Source organism: Nicotiana attenuata, unplaced genomic scaffold (genome assembly GCF_001879085.1).
Source record: "Nicotiana attenuata strain UT unplaced genomic scaffold, NIATTr2, whole genome shotgun sequence".
NCBI classification, from domain to species: Eukaryota; Viridiplantae; Streptophyta; class Magnoliopsida; order Solanales; family Solanaceae; genus Nicotiana; species Nicotiana attenuata.
Genome location: NW_017677827.1, coordinates 4,919 through 11,205, shown reverse-complemented (window position 1 = coordinate 11,205; position 6,287 = coordinate 4,919). Strand labels below are relative to the sequence as shown.

Below are 6,287 nucleotides of genomic sequence, written 5' to 3'. Positions count from 1 at the left end.
GCTTTGAACAAGTGATGTTTATAACCTAATGAACCCGGTCCTTACTGATAAGTGATAAAAAGGTAAAATGTTCTAACATTGTGTTGATGTTGAGCTGAGTTGAAACAGGGCCTAAGCTTATGAAAAGAACAGAGTTTGTCATCTTCAAAAAGGGGAAATTTGTTGGCCCAAGTGAAGGTTAGTTTTGAAGATTGACAAAGGAAGCTCAGGCATGAACCATGTCCATCCCCTGTGTACATAGACACAGGCAGATTTGAGCATGTGGGATGCACGTGAATGAGATAAACTTAACTTGGCATAATTGATATCTCTTGATCGAAAAGGTTGTATACTTGATGAGGAGAAAGACTCCTTACTCAAAGAGAACACTGTCCAAGATAGGGAAGGAATTAGAAGTTGAGATCAATTAAAACTCTTCCACCAAGGAGGAGTAGCATTAGGACTCTAGTTGTTTTTTATTCTACTAACTCTATAAATCGCAGAATGTTCTCATTTTACAGGCATGCACAAACGCAGAAGTTAAAAAGGAATTGAGAGCAAAATAGCAAGGCATTTTGCTAGCAGTTCGTGTGTGATTCAAGTCAGCAAACCTAAAGCTACATGAACCAGTTCCAAGTGTCTGTATTTTATTCTAGTTCAATTGTAGTAGGTGTTTTCATATTGTACCTGTCAGCTTTATCTAGAGGCAATTGTAATAGGTACTCAGAGTATTCAAGTTAGAGTTAACTTGAAGTTGTCGCAACAGTTAGAGGTTGTTTGCCACAACGGGATTAGTGTTAATCCTAGGTTTACAAAAATATTTTGTAAATGCAATTTTTGGCTCAGTGATTTAGTGGAGAGTTTGGGAAAATCCTACTGGGAAGTAGGTCGTGATTTTTTCACTTTTTGAGCCAAGTGTTTTCCATGTAAAATATTTGTGTTCTTTACTTTCTTCATTTACTATTTCTGCAATAGTAGGTTAAGGAACACTTAGAAGAACCAGGTCCTTCCATAATCAGTTTAGCCGAAAAATTGGACACCACAAATATCACCCCTCCCCACTTGTGTGGTATTGAAGTTAAAACATCAGGTGCTCAACTGGAATATGCCTTAGTCCGAATACGTAAATAAAAATAGTTTGCCGCCAGTTGCCATGATTGGGAGATCGCGCGCCAAATCTTTTGGCAGCAAATATTTTTATGAAAATATTTATTATCTTAATCAAGGTCAAGACGTGGTTAGTTAATTCAACATAAGCCATTAATATTAATATGGGACATCATCATCCATTCAAGTTATAAGAACTTGGGGAAAATATTAATGGAGACAATTGAAAATGAAGATACTCGGATTACACAAATTACACTGTATTCTGAATGTATCTAGAAAAAGTTTAAAATGGACTGCTTTTACTTGTGAACAATTTGCGACTAGGGTTCAAACTGGTTTACTTTAGCCGTGTTTAACAATAAGATTTTCTTTATATACAATTTACGGCATAGTATATAACAACAAGCTTAATACTGTTAATTTGATCATATGAGGTTACAAGTTAAAAAATAATCAAAGAACGTTAACAGCCCCTGATATGGATCAGTTCGGAGTTCGGTCACCCATCTGAATATGTAGAAGAAAATAATAGTTTAGAGATTAGAACTTGACTATAAAAGCCTGCACCAGTCTCTCTCTCTCTCTCTCTCTCTCTCTATATATATATATATATATATATATATATATATATATATATATATATATATATATATATATATATATTGCTACCATCTTAAATAACAAGAAATAATTTTGTTTAGTGAAACCAACAAGATACACTACTACCAGGAACAGATAGTAAACATTATACCGACAACAATATATAGGAGGAAATCATGTCAAAGTTATATTAGGTGCTAGTTTCTTTTACGAAGTTTGTTACCAATGAGAAACTGTAACGTAAAAGCTCTATTTTCCTGTAAATTCTATCTACTACTTCATTCAATAAAAATTACTACATTATATATAAACTGATTGATGCGTGTCTCTCCTCCCTTCGTTCTGCTGCTTCCCCTTCATTAGTCATGCTTACCAGATTATATCTCCAAACTCGTCTATTCCTATGAGCAGATCATCAACCTAATTGACCTCCTCATGTTGGTAGTTGGAGCAGTCATTAATATTGCTGTAATTATTGTATTCGTTGACGTTCATCTTCTGAGTCTCGTCCATAACTTGATGTTGATCAGCTGCTTGATATATTGTTGCTGGTTGTACTGTTGTGCTGTTGTGCTGCTTGACATAACTTGACGTTCATCTTCATCAGGTCCATGCAACATAGCTTCGATCATTTTTGGAACATCTTGTTCCTCCATATTTACCCCATGATTTTTCTTTGATCTTATATTCTTCTTGATTCGGCACACAACAATATCCTCCTTAGGAATATTGTTTTCTCTAAAGAAATCATCCCCGACGGAATATTTTCATCAGCCAATTTTTATTGTGCTCTCCTTCTTTACTACTAGTTTGAAACTTGAAACATCTTCTAAACCCAACCACAGTTCCCTTACCATTCTTGATAGGATCAATACCTGTTTGGCCTTTCCATGTCCCGTTGGCGCAAGTTCGACGAACCCTTGTATGTTCACTCTTCTGCTTCTTCAACCGAGTAAAAATATAGCGAACCTTCTCTTCGGGATGATCAGAAGCTCCAAATATCTCCCATGGTGGTTGGTCTCCATAGATATCGGCAAGTTGGAAATTAGGGCATTCACTCGGCAAAGGCTCGCCCTTAAGGAACCTTTTAAGAAAGTTGATCAACTCTGCTTCAGTAGGGTGAAAGCGAACACCCATGGTACGACGGCGTGCAGCTGGTACAGTCGACATGGTATATATGGTCGTCTCTTTTTCTTGCTTATAGAGAAACACAAGAATGAGACAATAGTAATTGCCGCAATATGCAAAGACAAGAAGTTCTGTTCTCTCAAGTTCGAAGACAAGAACTATGAAAGAAAATCCTAAAAGAATGGCGGAAGTTAATTGATGTGAATGCTGTAGTGGACTATTTATAGATATATGATCAGGTTAATTCCAACAACGAAAATTTAGGAAACAAATTTATAGGAGAGAAAAGAAGTGTTGATTTCTGCGGAAGGTTAAGCTTGGGACTCAAGTTAGTTTTTCCCTAATCTTTATATACAATGCGTAATTTTTTTCACAATTGAACTAATTAACAGTTGTGAAAATTAACAGAAAATATAGTTTCCTGTTTTTTCTCTTGGATAGTAGTTTCCAGTTTGGTCTAGAACCCTAAATCTAACATATTTTTTGAAGTGGGCTGTTTAAGTTCAACAGAAGAAAAGAAATCAATGGGCAATTTACGTACTTCCCTCTTTTTGATCATTTACAAGTTTTTACTTTAACTATATTCAACTAATGCGTTAAATAGAGGAAATTTCTGAATTAACAATTTCTTTTACAAGAAATGGAAAAGCTAGTTAATTTACCCCAACGTAAACTAGAAAAAAGTAGCTGTAAATTTCAGAGTTTAACATCATCCATACGCTTCTTGAAACACCCTTTTCTTGGAATTAACTTGACTCAATATGCATTTTCATCTTATTTGCTAGTGCATTTTCACCTTAATTATTATTACTACTTAATCATGCATGATAAAGTTTGTACAAATATTGGGTGGAGTAAGCTTTTACCATCATACATATGTAACTTAAATCCTTCTATATATTAACGGTACGGTATTGTTACACTAATATAAATTAAATCCTTCAATATATAACAATATTATTACACTAATGCTAAATTGCTCATGAAACCTTTTGTATACGGTAGAAATCGGGGCTACCCGATTTCGTAAGCTCGAGGATCACCTTAAGAGCGAGTCCGAAATAGACTGGGTCCGAGCCCAATGGCAGACTTCGAGATCACAGTGTTCAATGAATATTGAGGCCGAGCGTGACCAGCCTCGAGATAATGCCGTTGTGGCTTTGCAACAGAAAAGGCGAGATTCCCGCAATGGCCCAAAGATCAAGGCGTCACTACAACATTACGCATCTATAGCTATGAAAAGCACTGTAGCTAAATATGAAAATTTTCGTGGCAAAATACTTTAGCTACAATATTTTTTTCCGTAGCAAAATGTAGCGTAGCTAAAAGTCAGCTACAGACTTTATATGATCAGTGGCTAAGGACTAATACTTATTACAATGGAAACTTTTTATGTTGTAGCGATGATGGTAAAAGGTTTTTGCTACAAAAAATATACTTATAGCAAGTGATTTTATTCTTTTGCCACGACGAATAAATTTGTAGTTATCTTCATATTGTAGCCACGAAATGTTGTGTTGTAGCAAAAGATTTAATTTATTTGCTATGCAAACTCAAATTTTGTGGCTATTTCTAGAGCTTAGTCTCGTGGCAATAATATTCATGTTTAGCTACAATTTAAAAACTCCGTAACTATGAATTGAAGTATTTGCCATAAACCTTTTCATATTGTAGCTAATATTCCATACTTTTAGCCATGAAATATATAGAACTATAGCAAATGATTTTCATCATTTGCTACGGAAAGTGAAAATGAATAGCCATGTTCTTGATACGTGGCTATTGTAGAAGTATATGTTTAGCTACAAATTGAAAAACCCATAGCTAATATTCCATTCTCTTTTGCCATGAAGCATAAAATTGTAGCAATAAATTTTCTTCATTTTTGCTATGGAAATAAAAATATATAGCTACGTTTTTATTATGTGGCAATATATATGTTTAGCTACAAATTTAAAAATTTATTGCTACTAATTAAAAAATTGCCACAAGCATTATTAGCCACAATAATTCATATAAAGCCTATTTAGAAATACAATCAAATTTTGACAGTGAAACACACAGGCAACTGTAGCATAAGATCTTCAATTACGTAATAAACACAATATATTAATAAATAAAATTTAACAAAGGTTCAACAATATCATTCCAAATATTAAAACATCGTTTGAAACATATCAATAAGCTTTAACAAGAGGAAAAACATTATTCATGTGCCCGTCGACCTTGATGCTTTTATAACTCCTCCACAGGCTGCAATAACAATAGAAAAAAAACCAAATAACTAAATGATTCAATGAAGTATTTTTTATATAAAAAATTAAATTTTATTTTTAATATGAATATTACCTAAAAGAAATCACATATATACTAAATTACTAATATAAAAAGATAGTAATAAAAGTCTAATAAGTTACTTACCGTTAGATCTGTATCAATTTGTTGTAGACCTTGTGCTGCAAGTATCATTCCAAATTTTTTTTCACATTGTTTATTCATCTCTGCTAGTTGATTATTCATATCTTTCTTGATTTCTTCAACTTGTTCCTTAGCTTCCCTTTTAACTTCTTCCACACGCTCATTTGCCTCTTTTCTGGTCAATTCTAGTTGCTTTATAAGTTGTACTTTTGTTGGTCTACCACCAAAATATTCTACTGATATTTTTTCCGGGCCATACCACGAAGATATCCATTTTTTTCGGCCCCGAGTACTTTTTCAAAGATATCATCATCATTTAAAGAAATTTCTCCTTAGAAAATAGGAAACAGAATACAATAAACAGATATGGGAAACTATACTGAACATTACCTGTTGCGGCCGCAATCCGATCCAAACAACATAACCATGGCGGTGTGCCAACCGATCCAAACGACATAACCTGGCGGCGTGCAACCGATCCAAATAACATACCCATGCGGGTGCCAACCGATCCACACGTAGACTCACATAAGGAGATATACATCGAGCTAAATTTTGCTCATTAACAACAGCATCCAAATATCGGTCATAAGCACGCTAAGTGCATAATACATCCCTGAGGAGCATATAGCGTCATAAGCTACAAACTCAAGCACAACTAGGGTGCGATATTACAGACTGAATCTCAAGAGCCATCATGTTCATAGTAATCATCTCTGCACGGATCTTCAACACATAAGAAATTTCTCAAGCCGTCTCGCAACTCTCACGTGCTATGCATCACTACATGGAATGTCTGACAACTGAAATAACACCCTGACTACCCCATAAGGAGCGCATTACTGAATGAACACAACTGGACTGACATAGAGCCCAATTCACATTTACACCCATCCCCAACCTCAAGTCGATCCTGATAACCAAACTAGCCAATAACCTTCAAAGGTCATACAAATTTTTCCTCTTTCTCATAACACACAAGGGACCACCATCATAACCGAGCGAACCCTACAGTCCATAACCAATAACAGAGTGCCCTCCGGCATAAATTC

The 6,287-nt window shown here is 34.9% G+C and overlaps 1 pseudogene; it reads right to left on the bottom strand.

Moving 5' to 3' along the window:
* Positions 1-2,058: 2,058 nt before the first annotated feature.
* LOC109221497 lies at positions 2,059-2,859 on the bottom strand (annotated as a pseudogene).
* Positions 2,860-6,287: the final 3,428 nt, after the last annotated feature.